The sequence below is a fragment of the Neofelis nebulosa genome, chromosome 9, assembly GCF_028018385.1.
Source record: "Neofelis nebulosa isolate mNeoNeb1 chromosome 9, mNeoNeb1.pri, whole genome shotgun sequence".
NCBI classification, from domain to species: domain Eukaryota; kingdom Metazoa; phylum Chordata; class Mammalia; order Carnivora; family Felidae; genus Neofelis; species Neofelis nebulosa.
In genome coordinates this window covers 119459105-119474066 of record NC_080790.1, presented here as the reverse complement: position 1 = coordinate 119474066, position 14962 = coordinate 119459105, and the positions used below count along the sequence as shown (strand labels likewise).

Genomic DNA, 14962 nt, shown 5'->3' with positions numbered 1-14962 from the left:
TCGCAGGACTCATTCCCGCAGTCTCAAACAGCCTACATGCACGCTAAGAAGACTCAGTCATGCCTGCCCTGGAGAACTCCCTGGCCAGGATCCCCATCACAGAGCCTCAGCGAGGGAAAAGTTCTCACTGCACAGAGGAGGAAACTGAGGACCGGGGCAGGAGAGAACTTGGCCAAGATCATCTGCTTCTCCTCTCCTTTAGCTTCTCATTTTATTCTGGAACGCCTCTGGTTAGTCTATGGGGAGGAGAGGAACTGAGGCCCAGGCTAGAGAGGAGTCACTTGTTCAAAGTCCTATAGCAAGGAGGGGGAGAAATGGGGGGTTTTGCTTCCAGCTCTGGGATCCTCCCCAGTCATCTGTCCCTGGACTCCTCCCCACCCAGGCTGTCCTGTGGGAAGGGGCAGGCTGGCTGAGTCGGGAGAGCCCTGGATCAAAAGACAAGAGATGTGCATTTTTCTCCCAGCTTGGATAATATGTCCTGGGTCTTTCTGGCCTCAATTCCCCCATCTGTGAAAAGAGAAGGTCAGAATAGATCAGGAATGACAAACTCATGGCACACGTACAACATGCTCTACTCCTCTGCCAATGGCAGACATTACTAATCTCCCCCAGCACTCATTCCCATGAAGCCAAGACTTGGCCTCAGAATGCTTCTCAGCACAGCAGTGCAGGCCTGGGCCATCCTAGGGGTGGGTAATATCTGAGCCCCCACAAGGGAGGGCAAGGGAGAAAGACGTAACAGTCACTGAACATCCAGTAGATTCAAGTCACTGGGAGAAATTAGTGGATTTCATTTTCACAAGGGAGGTGTGCGAGGCTGATGCTCAGAGAGGCTAAGCGCCTTCCCTTTGGACACACAGTGGGAACGGGGCCTTGAACACAAGGAAGCACGTACTGGGCCTACCTTTCCAGAACTGTGATGCAGAGCCAATGGCCAGGTAAAGGCAGGTACAATCTCATCCCAATCTCCCTTTGGCCTTACTAAGTGTAAGCCCCATGCCCATTTCACAGCTTCAGAAACTGATTCGCAAGGAGGGGCTGTTAGCTGCCAGACGAGGAAGGAATTGAGTAGCATCTGGTTCTTCCCCGTCTCTATTTATCTAGTTAATGTGTGCTGAATGCTTTATTTTGGTCCTTGTGGGACATCCTAGGAGCCATGACTCATACTATGCCACTTCACCGATGAGGAAACTGAGGTGTCCCAAAGGAAGTACCCCTCCCCCCCACCAAGTGGCTTGAGTGGAAACCAGAGTGGTTTACCGTGGAGATAAGGCGGTAGTGGAGGGGAAGTAAAGGGCTGTAGAGACCCAAGGGAGATAGAGGTGTGGGGGCCACACGACCTGGGCAGGAAGTGGCGTCTCCCCTCTGGATCTTGGTATTTACATCTGGAAAATGGACCAATCTCAGGTAAGGCAGGCTTTCTCAAAGTGGGGCCGAGCTAGACCCAATAAATGCTCTCCCCAGTTCAGCCTCCTCACACAGCAAGGGCAGAGCAGGACTCAAATCACCCAGCACAGGGGTGGCCTCGTCTGTGAATATCCCTTCCTAGGCCATGCCTGCCCAGACCAGCCCCTTCAGACTCTGTGAGCTCATCCACTTAAGGCCTTCATGACACGGCTGGTGTGGCCAGACCCACTGGGCCCCACCGACCCACCCAGTGTAACGTCACTCAAGGCAGGTCCCCTTTCCTAAGTACCTACTGGCACCAGGCACTGGGGCCATATAGCCCTCCTTTAATTGTCACCTGATAGGGAGATATTTATTGTCCCCATTTTCGCGACAAAGAAAGCATAACTCTCGGAAAGATACAGTAAATGACCCAAAGATGCACAACAAGTGGAGACAGAACATGAACGCAGATCTGACTCCTGAGCCCTTATCATACCTTTGGTCTCCAGCTGACCCCTGCCTGCTCCCTGCCCCACTCCCAGCCTCCAGCCACCCTCTCTTGTCTTCCTACCAGTGAACTCCTACTCCACTCTCAAAGCCCAGCCTCAAATGCCTCCTCCTCCTGACTCCTGATCTAGGCCCTCACAGAATACTTGGAGTCCAGCCCCACAGACCTATTTCTACCACATGCCTTGGCCAGCTCTGTACCCCTGGCCTCCAACATGGGTCTGTTCACACAGGGGACACGAATTAGCCCCTTGTGTGAAGATGAAGGTCAAACTCCTCCCCAAAGCCTACACAGCCCCATATGGTCCAGCCCTGCTGATAACACCCACCCCCATTTCACCTCTCACCCACTCTCCTTAACTCTCTGTGCTCCAGACTCAGAGGTTTTCCCACTGTTTCTCCATAACAACACACACTCCCCCACCTCAGGGCCTTTGCACATGCAGTTCCCTCTGCCTGGCAAGCCCTTCTCCTAGCTCCATGCCTGGCCAACTCCTACATGTTTCCTTCAAGATTCCTCTGCTCCCCACGCCTCTCTCTCTGGGCCCTTATCACATCTGTGATTATATATTAATTTATTTGGCAACTTGTTTGATACTTGACTCACCCTCTAGACTCAAATATCTGGGAGACCAGGGACCCTGTTTGCAATTCTGCAGCAAGGATTTATCCCAGTTGACTACTCTCCACAACCCCAGGGGCCCTGGGAAGTGTCTGAACAGACGGGGAGGAAGGGCGCTATCTCTCAACTTGGAGCAAACTGTTGCTCTCCCTCAGCACCACCTCCTGGACGCCTCCTCGTGCCTCCTACAACTCTCACTACTAACCCCATCACCACACCGCTCAGCCTGAGTTTGAAACTCCTGGTTATTAACAGATGCTCATACAGGGTCATGGATGTTTGCATCGAGGCAGGTTTGAGAAAATGAGGTCAGTTGAGGATCAGGGGGCTGGGGGGGGGGGCATTGTCAGCAGGTCACTGAGCCATCCCCTCCCTGGCTCCTGGAGCTTGGCGGAGACAGACATCCCCCCACCCCTCCCAGGTCACAATCAGGGAAGAAGCAAAAGAAGGCACTGCGCGTGAGCTAGGGAGAGTTCATGCTCCAGGAAGAGGTGGGCAGTGGAGGACAGAGCCAGGGAGCCTTCCTGGGAGAGGCGGGCCTGAAGCTAAACCTTCAAGAGCAAGAACAGATAAGCAGCTCATGGAAGGAGAGGACAGTCCTGGCAGGGACACCTTCAGGAGGAAAAGCCCAGGGGCCACACAGGAGGGCCTAGGCAGGCAGTCAGCTGAGAGAGGTGACACACTGTAAGTCACTTCCCTGGGTGGAAAGACCACATCACCAAAAGGACCTCGTGGCTTCCACACAGTCACTCATCAGTATAGTCTTTTCCGACACTGTTGTGTGCCTGGTCCCGTACTCGCAAACCCCTGCTCCCCCAACAACGGAGGGGTGCAAGGGCGGCCAGGCTGGGGTCTCTGAAGTGTAGACCCAGCTTCAAGATGTGTGGGCTTGGCCAACTCACTTCCCCTCTCCAAGCCTCAGTTTCTCCATTGGGCCGATTTTATACTCAACAAAACTGAGGCCTGAGGAGGCAGTGAGTTGCTTAGGGTCACACAGCTGCCAGATGGCAGGACTGTACGGGACCTGTTTCTTTCTCCAGGGGTTATGAAGTGGCTTTTCGGACACCAATCCATCCTCTTCTGGAGACGAGCCCCACTAGGTCCGGCGCCCTCGGCCCCCACCCATTTTAGGCGACTCATCCAGCAAAGCGCTCATTTAGGGAGCACCAACTACACACCAAGCTCCTGCATGGTGAAGTACGTACACGCTGCCCCCCTTCCATGCGGGGACTCAGAGGGGCAGTCCCTTGGCCCGGGTCACCCAGTGAGCCAAGAAGCCTTGGTGTCTCGTCTGCCTAGCCAGGAGGCTGAGAAAAGGGTCAGTGACAGGACCAGCCTGGCCTATTCTCGAAACCAAGCCCGATCTCAGCGGCACTGTGGCTGGGCCTGGACTCACCCCAGGTGACCCAGGGACCACTGCCCCAGTTGTAGAGGTCCTGAAGCTCAGGAGGCCTCATCTGAGGTCACGCACTTGCTCTGCCCACTGTGCCATCAGCCTAAAGGCCCCAGAGGCGGAACTGATACCCCACAGGTGAGCTTCTTCTGTTCACCCCCAACCCTCCAGCAGCCCAGTAGTCCCAGCCAGACCCACCTGCCACTGATCAGGACCCCCAGATCAGAGAAGGTAAGCAGTTGTTTGACCACACACAGCAGGGCAAGTGGTGGCCCCTTTTGGTACTCAAACCCGCCCCTAACCGAAGCCCAGGCAGGCAGATGGACCGGGCCTGGTGGAGAAAACCCAAAACTTTTGCCAACTTCTGAGCAGGCAGGCGGCTGGGTCTGCCAGGGGCGAGGCTGGGGGGCTGGGGGTAGGGGGGACCAACAGCGCGGCCCAGTCCCTTCCAGGCCGGCGGCACCAGGCCCTACCCAAAGCCCCAGGAGTATAGGGAAGTCCTGGTGCCCGGGCCGGCGCCCCTGGCTTGGCGCCCCCAGGCCCACCCTGCCCGCCCCCTCTCCACCTCCCATCCCCGGCCGGGGGCGCCAGGCCCCGCAGCCGCGGCCAGAGGCGGCGCCGACAGGCTCAGATTTCAGATTTGGCCTAGACCCGGCTGGGGGGCTCGGCCCGGCTCCCGCTCTCAGGGGGCTCGTAGGGGAAGGGTGAGTCGGCGGTGGTCCCCGCGCGGACAGGACCCCTGAGCCCCCCGCCCAGCCCCCTCCCCCGCGGCATCACAACAAAAGGCCGCGCCGGGCAGGTCCCCGCGCGCCCGCCCAGCGCTCCGGGATCGCGGCTCGGACCCGGGGGCGGAGGCTGGAGGGGTGGACAGGAGCCCCCGCGACTCCGCGACCCAACGCCACGGTGGTCCCGCGCGGGGGTTCCCCCATGCCGGCCGGGACTGGGGGCCCGCGGACGGGCGGGGGGCGCTCACCTGGGCCGGTCGGCAGGCGGGCGCACCGGCAGACAGACGCACGGGAGGGCGGACCGCCGGACGGCCAGGGGGTCGGGCAGACGGCGGCCTTGGCCGCTCCGGCTCCCAGGCCGGAATGGATTCCGGGCCGGGAGAGACAGATCGAGAGAGAAAGGGAGGAGGAGAGGAGGAGGCGGCGGCCCGGGGAGGGGAAGAGGAGGGAGGGAGCGCGCGAGCAGGGAGGAGGGGCCCGGCAGGCCGCCGGGAGGAGGAGGAACGAGGAAGCGTGCGGGGACCGATTCCCCGCCGGTGACCTAGGAGAGACCCACACGCGGGTCCCCCACCCACTGGAGCCAGGGGTCCGGGAGGGGCAGGGCAGGGGGGCGGAGGCACCGAAACCCTGCCCCCACCCCGCCGGGTGAGAGCGCCCCGCCCTGTGAGACCCCAGAATGCCCTCCCCAACTGCCCCCAGTCGACCCACCCTATTTACCCCAAATCCACCTCTTTCGCAATTACGGGTAATGATAATAATCATGTTAGCACTGATGGAGCCCTCACTCCGGGCCAGGCACCATGCTAATGGCCAGGTCGACTTTAGGATCTATTCCTAACAACACCTAGGCTGGGCGGGCTGATGATTATCCCCATTTTACAGATGAAGAAACTGAGTCACAGAGAAAGAAGTCACCTGACAAGAACCAAGCCTTGGACCCTGGCCTTGACCTGTGTTTCCCAAAGTAGGGACTGGGGCTGGAGGCACAGTGTGGGGAAGAGCAACATTTATTTTAATAGATGTGTGTTCATTTTAATGTGCATTGAAAAACAAAACAAAACAGTAACTAAGGCAGCTCATCAGAAGTCACTGAGTTCTGGATCTTCCTGCTTATGAGGGGGCTGAAGCTGGTATTTAGTGGCAATCACACTTCCAAGTAAATAAAGAGGCAAATTATATCTTGATGCAGGGGGCAAGGAGCTTAGCAGAAAAAGGAGACAATAAGGAAATGCTGCTTCAGGCCACAGAGGCTCCCCCAACCACTGTGCCAACCACTTTACCCCCACCGTCTCCTGGCCCAGGCTCCAGAACTGCCCTATTAGGGGCGGGCACCCCACCCTTGGCTCTTCGCTTGCCCTCCTGGAATCATGGCCTAGGGAAGGGTGGGCCTGAATCCAGTTTTAAATACCACCACCTGCTTCCTCTCTCCTCTGAAAGTTCTCCCATTTCACAGATGGGAAACTAAGGCCCAGCCAGGTCAAATAGCACCAGGCCTAGGCTTCTCCTAAGAGGAGCTGGGAGGGAAAGCCTAGAATATAGGAGGCAAAGGCCTCAGAGTACAATAGAGCCTCCAAGAGATCAGGAATGAGCAAGGCCTAGAGTCAGACTGATTTGGGTTCAAATCTTGACTAGTTGCCCACCTGCTTGCACCTGGTACAAATCCACCAGCTTCCCCAGCCCAGTCCCCTCACCTGTAAAACAGAAGTGAACATGGTCACAGAGGACTCCTGAGAAGGTTAGAAGGGACAAGTGTGAGGGTGGCTGACCTTGTCCTCAGCTAATGGTAGCTCTTATGGTCGGTAAACTGAGGCCAGAGAGGGAAGTTGCTGCCCGAAGTCCAACAGTAGGCCAGCAGCAGAGCCAGCACCAGAAGCCAGCCCGGGCTGGTAAAATAGCTGCACTTGTTTGCAAGGCTGGCTTAAAGATTAACCGCAATTTCCTGGGATTCTGGGCGGGCCCCTGGCTGGAGGAGCAGGTTTCTCAGCCCTTATTCACTCCTGAAGGCCTCTCCGGGCCACACTGGGCCAGGGACAGGATATGCATCCAGTGGGTGCTGGAACCAACTCTTGCACCCCTTGCAGGAGCTAAAGGCGCTCATCTCTTTCCAACAGTTCAACGATGTCACATTGGTAGCCTGATGTTAGCCACGGTCGGTGGGAATATTTTCTCCTTGGAAATAAGCAAAAAAAAAAAAAAAAGGCTTTTTTTTCCCTTCCAGTGAACTAATTGTTAAATATTTACAGGTACATCACATTCATCCCCAGGAGTTCAACTGAAAGTTCTGGGCTTCTTCTGGGCCTGGGATGACAGAGGGCTTTAAAAGCACAGACTTTGGACCCACATACCTGGTTTCAAGTCCCAACTCTGCCACTTCTTGTGTATGTGATGTTTAGCATGCCATTTCTGTAAGCCTCAGTATGCCAATCTGCAATATGGGCTAAAGATAGTGCTCCTTTCAGAAGACTCTCATGAAAATGAAATAGGTGATATACACTTAGTATGTGAGAGCCCTCATTGGTCATACCCCTACCCACTCTCTTGGAGGAGTGGGGGACGACTGGGGCAAATGTTGGCTCTCAAGCACAGATGTGGCCTTCCACCTGGAGCCATCACTGGTTTTGAGGCTTGGCTCAGAGGCTGAGGTTCTCAGGAGGCCCTTCAGGAGGATGTGGCCAGCACAATGGTTTCATTATTGAGTGTTGGAAGTGTTTGTTATTTTCAAACCACCCCTCTGGGCCTTTGCTCAGGCTGTAAGCCAGCGGAGAATACTTGCCCCATATCTCCAGCTTCCCAACCCCTGCTGTTCATCAAGGTCCTGAAAAAGTGCCACCTCCTCCAGGACATGCTTCCTGACCAACCCCTGATGGAGGCACACTGCAAGTCCATCTAGGGTATGTCTGTCCCCACCCCGAGGGCAGGGACTATGGCCTGACCCGTGCCCAGCACAGAGCAGATACTGCCCAGTTGGTCGGAGAGATAAGGACATCCACAAAAGCTCAAGTTCCAACTCTCCATTGACTGCATGACCCTGCCCTCTGAGCCTCAATTTACTCATCAATATACTGGGGGAAACAACCGTACCAACTTCCATGATTATGCAGATACAAGAGTCCCACTGGTCTAGCCTGGTGGATAAGTGGCTCTTTGTGCATTATTTTGTTTAAAATCTTGTTAGTAGAACAGCAACTCATTGCTTAATACCTGCAAAGTATTCATCATCGTTAACGGACAGCAAACATTCAATGACCACCAACAGTATACAAAGCCCTGGGCCAGGCCTAGAAAGCCACGAGGACAATCTCCCAACCCAAAGCACCCAGCAAATGACAGATATTATGGATATCAACATGTTATGTCTCTAGAAACCTCCTCATCCCTCTGACACCCAACCTGAGTCAAAGCTACACAGAGGACAGGGTGGAAGGTGTGGGGCGAGGCCTGGCTCCATACGACTGGCTGGCGACAGTCCCCTGGGTGAGACTGGTTTCCCCGCCACATGGGATCTGAGGCACCACCCCCCATCAGTAACTCTGACTCAATGGCCTGTTTGCCACGCCCACCCCCAGCCCAGCTCACCCTCTGACAGCCACAGCGACAGCGACTGGGAAGCTGACCCGTCACAGACTCTCAGCGGGAAATTCCAGACCAGCCCTGTCATTCCCCAGAAGGTCTACTACAAGTTGTCTGTTCAAAACCACTGGGCTCAGTGTGAAAGAATAGGGTGGAAGAGTAGGCAGGCTCTAGCTTGAGGCTGTGGAGTGGGCTTGGCACCTTCCGTGACACTGCACTTTACAGTTTACACAGAGATGCCCAGTTCTTCAGTGCCTCAGCCTGATCTGGCCCTTGCCAGCCACTCGGGCCTCCTACGCAGGTCCTGGTGGCCTTCCCTCCTTGTCAAGCCTGCCTCCCGGCAGCCACTCCGTCAGAGCCGATCATTCCACCCGGAGGCCTCGTACCTGCTGGCCCCTTTGCCGGCAATGCTCTCCATGCCCTAGTGCCTGGCCAAGCCTTACTCTTCCCTCCTCTGGCCACTCAGTATTTACCAAGCATCTACCGAACATCTAGGTGCTAGGGTCTGTGCTGGGGGCTGGGGATGCAGTGGGGAACAAACCAAGTCTGGTCTCTGTCTTGGAGTTGCTCACAGCCTCGGGGAGAGGCGAGTGGGACCCGCACACTGGGCATGGTGATGGAGCAAGCACTGGGGGCTGGAGGGGCCCAGAGGAGCCCCCCAGCATGTGTAATGCTATACTCTTCTATGGAGAGTGTAGGAGCCTGAGGAGAGATGGTGTTCCAGGCAAAGGGAACAGCATGAACAAAGACACAGGCCCAAACCACTGCTGTGTTTGGAACTATGGCCACAGCAGCGCTAATGGAGCACATGATGGGGGGCTGGAGTTGGGGAAGTGAGGTGGGAAGTGTGGCTGGGGTGAGCCCTGAAGATCCCTGAATGCCAGGCTTGACTTCTATCTATCTCAGAGGCCCCGGGGAGCCATGGAGGGGCGTGGGCAGAGAAGGGCTTGAGGAGATATGCGATCACTGAGTGGGAGACAGATTGAGGGGTGGGGAGGAGCAGTCTGGAGGCCTCTGTGCTGATGGCAGCCACGGCTGAGCCAGTTAAACCCAGGTCCCTGGCTTACCTGGTGTGTGGGCACCGGAGTTCCAGGGAGTCAGGCCAGACCCGCCTGAAGGCATAAACACGGCACACTAGAGAAGCGTGCCTCGCCCCAGGAGAGTCAGAAGGACTAGGAGCAGGTGAGCCTGTTCTCCCTCAGAGGCCAGCTGCCAGGAGTGTGGCCAATCTCCAGCATGTTCCTCCAGCATCCACCCACCTTCCAGCCAAGGGAAGCGGGTGGAGCCCAAGCAAACCAAAGTGTTAACCACTGAGTGCAGCCCCACACAATCAAAATCCTCTCAGCCCCACCTTCTGTGTGTGCACGGCCAATTCACAGACGGGAAGCCTGAGGTTCAAATGCTTCTCTGTCCAGCCCAGGGTCTGGTGACAGGACAGGGGATGTCACAGGCAGAAAAGACCTACCCATGTGAAGAGAAGGGAGGCACCTGGCCCCACCAGGCTCCTGTGAAGGCCAAGAGCCAAGAAACTCAGCCACACACCCCACCACTCTCTTCAGGCCACGGTGGAGGACCAGAGAAGGACAGACACTCTCCCAAGGTCACACAGGGCATCTCTGGCAGGCAGGCCCCGCTCCAGCCCAGGCCTCCTTCCACCATGTCTCAGAATGTTTGTGAGAAAAGATGAAAAGAGCCGGGCCCTTGATCCGCCTGGCCTGGTGGGAGGGCAGAGGGCAGGGAGGAAATCCGCAGCCAGAGCCGTGACCCCACAGATCAGAGGGGGTTAGAAGCCTGCTGAGCAGACAGGAGACGGCCTGCAACAGGAGGGCTTCAAAGAATACTTGTAAAAATAATCATCATAGCACCAGCTCACCGTCACTGTGCACAGAGCTTCCTGCCCGGTGCTCCGTTCTGGGGCTCTGTGTGTACTTAACTCGTTTGTTCTTCACAGCACTATGGGGTAAGAGCTACTGTTATCCCCATCGTACGGATGAGGAAACTGAGGCTCAGTGAGGGGACATGCCACAGTGAGGGAGTGCAGGACCTCGAATGCAAACCCAGGAAGAATTCAAGCCCCTCTGAGAACGATACTCTGGCGGTTCTGTCCTGCCCAGACCTTCTGTGAGCCTTGGCCTTCACAGCCTTCACCTATTTCACATCCAGAAGGGAGAGAGAGGTGGGACACACGGAGCCTGGCCCAACTGCTGATCTCCACCCCAGTCCCCTCCCTGAGCCTCCATTTCCACCTCATCTCCAAAGGCTCCCAGGCTTGTTGGAAAGACGGACTGTAGCAACGTTTTGTGGGAGGGCTTTGAAAAGTAGATACCAAAGAAGCAAAAATGTTAATACTATACTCCGCCTTCAAGGAGGGGAGCATAACTCCTCCGTTCCTTAGTGACTTCCTTCCTTCCAAGGAGGACAGCATGGAAGGTGGGGCAGGGAGGTAACTTTGCAGTAGAGAAACCCAACAAACATTGCCTCAGCCAGGTGGTCAAGGTTGACATCAACAGGGATAAATCATGGTGATAACATGTGCCCTTGATAAGATGTGATGAGAACAGCACTTCACCTCTGTGGTCTTCTTCCCAGGAATCCATAATCCCAATGTAACCATGAGAAAAACATCAGACAAATGCCAGTAGAGAGATAATTCTACAAATATTAGCTCACCCGTTCTCCTTAAAACTGTCAAGGTCATCAAAAGCAAGGAAAGTCTGAGAAATTGTTACAGCCAAGAGGAGCCTAAGGAGGAGACACGATGATTAAATATAATGTGGCATCTGGGGTGCCTGGATGGCTTAGTAGGGTAAGCATCCAACTTTGGCTCAGGTCATGATCTCATAGTTCATGAGTTCAAGCCCCATGTCAGGCTCTGTGCTGTTCCCCCTGCCCCCCCCCCACCCCCACCGCCGTTCCCCTACTGGCTCGTGTGCACACGTGCGCTCTCTCTCTCTCTCTCTGTCAAAATCAATAAACTTGAAAAAGAATGTTTTAAATAAATAAATAAATAAATAAATAAATAAATAAATAAATAAATAAAATGAGGCATCCTGGATGGGATCCTAGAACAGAAAAGGGAAATTAGGGAAAAACTAAGGAACTCTGAGTGAAGTGTGGACATTAGTTAATAATAATATACCACTATTGTTTCATTAGTTGTAAGCAATGTACCATACCAATGCAAGATGTTAACAATAGGGGTATATGCCACATTATGTTCTAGAGCCAGAAAAAAGAAAAAAGGGGGGTTTTAAGACAGGCAGGAAGCCAAGAAAGCGGTCTCTAAACACTTCCTTCTAAAGCTGGGGAAACTGAAGACTGAAGAACGGAAGGGACTTGCCCAAGGTCATACCGCAAGTTTATGACAGCCTGGACTAGGATCAAAGTTTCTTGATGTCACAAGAATTTATTAAATGTCTACTGTATACAGTGCACCAGCCTATGTCCTTGTCATGGTGAAGGTGGGTTGAGAGGTTCAAAGATTTGTCCTTGGCTCAGCGACTTCTTTGGGCCAGGTGTCCAAGGACACAGACCCTGCCCCTTGGGGACTCTCAAATCAGAAGGGGAAACAGACGCTGAAACATCCTGAGCTAGAGGGCCAGGAGCCATGAACTTCCATGACCGAAGGATCCAGCCCCACCATCTGCAACCCGTGTGACCTTGCGAGGCCTCACTCTGCTGCTGGTGACGTCGAGCACCTGGTGATCGATTGTACCAACTACCAGTGACGCTGAGAGATTCCAATAAAGTGTCAAGGCTGAGAGGTAGCTAGCCCGATGCCTTGCGCACTGCACAGACTCGATGAACGGTGATTCCTTCCATCTATTTTTTTAATGTTTATTTATTTTTGAGAGAGAGTGAGTGCAAGTGGGGGAGGGGCAGAGAGAGAGGGAGACAGAGGATCCAAAGCAGGCTCTGTGCTGACATCAGAGAGCCCGACGTGGGGCTCGAACTCACGAACCACGAGATCATGACCCGAGCCGAAGTCGGACACTCAACCGACTGAGCCACCCAGGCGCCCCGTTTCCATCTGTTTTTAAGTTCAGTCTGAGGGCTGGAGGAGCTGAGAGAGGTAGCCATTTCTCAGCTTGCCTAGATGGGGGTTTCTCCGGGAGGCGCCCAGATGAGGGACATTTAGGTTGGGTCTTGAAGGATAGGAAAGGGTTTGCCAGGCAAAGAGGAAGTGGAAACTGCGGCCCAGGCTTCCGGAATTCACTGTCTGGTCTGGCAGAGAAAGAGACGTCAGGGCATTTCCACACGACAGGACTTCCCCTGGCCTCTTCCTGGGCTTTGGGGCTCACCACTACCTGAGCGGAGGGCAGAGGCAGCAGGGGATGGGCCAGGGTGGGGGTGGGCACCAGAGCCAAACGACTCCAGGACTCGGTCTGGAAACGAAACCAAGTCGTGCCTCCCACTCACCAGCTGAGTGTCGCTTATAGAACTTCCTCCTTCTGTTCCTGTTTAGGAATTACCAGGGCAGGCTCTGTGGTGGCTAGGGGATTGCCCCAAAGGCCAGGCCTGGAGCCTCTGGGTCCTCTCTGACCCCTCAAAGACTCCCAGACCCTTTGTCTGGCCAGTCTCCTCCTTGTCCTATTCCTGCCCTTCAACACACCCTTTCTCCTTTCTGCCTCCACACATCTGCCTGTGCATAGGGTCCACTGTCTCCTCTCTCTCTGCTTGTCCAAACCCTGCTTGTCCCTGGACCCCTCCTGGAAGACTTCCACAGACACCCCACCCCATCCTGGCCTCTGTATCCCATTCACAGGTCTCCTATATGGCAAGACTTGTGCCAGGACAGATGTAGCAGTGATGGTCCTTTGGAGCGTGGGCCTCTAACCCCTATGTCCTTGTCCATCCATCCCATATGCTTTGTTCACCCCCGGGGGACAGAATCGAAAACCAGGACCCCAGTCCAGTGCAATCTCTCCACAGTGCAGCCTTAGGCACGTCCCTTCCCCTTTCTGGCCGGCATTGTTTCCATAGCTGCAGAGGGAAGAGGTCAATGACATGTCCAGGGAGCCATAAGAAATCGGCAGGAAGGATGACGAGGCCTGCCCACACCCCGCCCTGCCAACCCCAATATAAAGCCTCCCCCTCCAAGTGGAACTCGTAAAATGCACGCACAAGGCTCCAATTCATGTGAATTTCTGGGTGGAAACAAATATGGGGGCCCAGGAAGGAGTACCCACCAGGCGGCCAAATATCATTGTTAAGAGCAGCTACAGACACCTGGCTTTGAATCCTGCCTCAATAGCCCTGTGGCCTTGGGCAAGTCACTTGACTCCCCCCTCACCCTCACGTCTCTCATTTGTAAACTGAGGGGAACAGACACACCTCCTGTGGCTCTTCAGTGATTAGCTTGACATGCGCATGTTAGATGTTTGGTAAACGGATATGTTGTTGTTGTTACCATTATTTCTGGTGCAGCTGGCCCAAGATTTCATTAATAAAGTGGACAACATAGCTCTGTCTCTCAAAAATGAATAAACGTTAAAAAAAAATTTTTTTTAAGGGGGCGAGTGCCTGGATGGCTCAGTGGGTTAAGTGTCCAACTTCAGCTCAGGTCATGATCTCACGGTTTGTGGATTCAAACCCCACGTTAGGCTCAGTGCTGACAACTGAGAGCTTGGAACCTGCTGCAGATTCTGTGTCTCCCTCTCTCTCTGCCCCTCCCCTGCTCATGCTCTGTCTCTGTCTCTTAAAAATGAACAAATGTTACAAAAATTTTTTTTAAATAAAATAAAGTGGACCACGTTAGCAGCCTTAAAATTAACAATGTAGATCTATATACTTTGCCATGGAAAGAGTTCATGCTGTATTAGTAAATTAAATTATGTTACAGTATTAACATATAATCCCATTTCTGTTAAAAAAAAAAAAAAAAGTGGGCATAGGAAAAAGAGATAAACATCAGTAGGTTTCTAGCAGTTGTCCCAGGGATAGAGGATCATACATGAGCTTAATCATTTTTTTCTTCTGTGCTTGTCCTTACTTCTTTAAAATTTTTTTCTTTAAAAAATTTTTAATGCTGTTTATTCATTTTTGAGGGAGACAGAGAGAGTGAGAGGAAGACACAGAATCCAAAGCAGTATCCAGGCTCTGGGCTGTCAGCAGGGAGCATGGAGCCCGACACAGGACTGGAACCCATGAACTGCAAGATCATGACCTGAGCTGAAGTCAGTTGCTTAACCAATTGAGCCACCCCGGTGCCCCCATGCTTGTCTTTACTTTTTAAGTCTTCTACAGTAAGCTCATGTTCCTAGGGCAATATAGGAAGTAATACAGGTTATTTGTGACTGATCACAGTGGGTCTTTGCTCCCCGACTGACCTGGACACGCAGTACAAGGCCTGGTCACAGAGCTCCACAGCTCAGGGCTCCTGGGAATCTAAGTCCTCAAGGGTGAACTGGTCATGCGCTTGACTTCTCTCTGCCTCATGTGGGCTGGCCCCTGGAGGTGCATCTGTCTGGGATCTTGGTGCTCATTTTGCTCCTGGCTCCATCTGATGAGGAAGAGAGAAACTCCCAGGGGAAGTGCCCAGTTCTCTCCCAGGACGTCCCAGAACCCCCTCTTCCCCTTCCCCCTTCGCCTTGACTCACTCTGTTTACTTCCACAAATCCTTCCTGCGGGCGGAGGCAGTAATGAGTGGGGGGGCTCTTTGGCCCTAGGCCTAGGTTTAAGGCCAAGGACACAGCCAGCGCTAGCCCAAGAGGAGCCCACAGTCCCGAGGCTTCAACTAGACTTTACCTTAGCCCT

At 54.1% G+C, this 14962-nt stretch overlaps 1 protein-coding gene across 4 annotated transcripts in view; it reads right to left on the bottom strand.

Moving 5' to 3' along the window:
• Window positions 1–14556, bottom strand: part of SRC (SRC proto-oncogene, non-receptor tyrosine kinase) — a 60189-nt gene extending 45633 nt beyond the window's left edge. The window contains exon 1 of one of the 4 annotated variants that reach the window (XM_058685555.1): window positions 14536–14556. The gene's annotated coding sequence lies outside the window, so the exon portion shown is untranslated. Of the gene's footprint in view, window positions 1–4884; window positions 5186–14535 lie in introns of those variants that run through there. The other 3 variants (XM_058685554.1, XM_058685556.1, XM_058685557.1) reach the window with 3 other exon arrangements.
• Window positions 14557–14962: the final 406 nt, after the last annotated feature.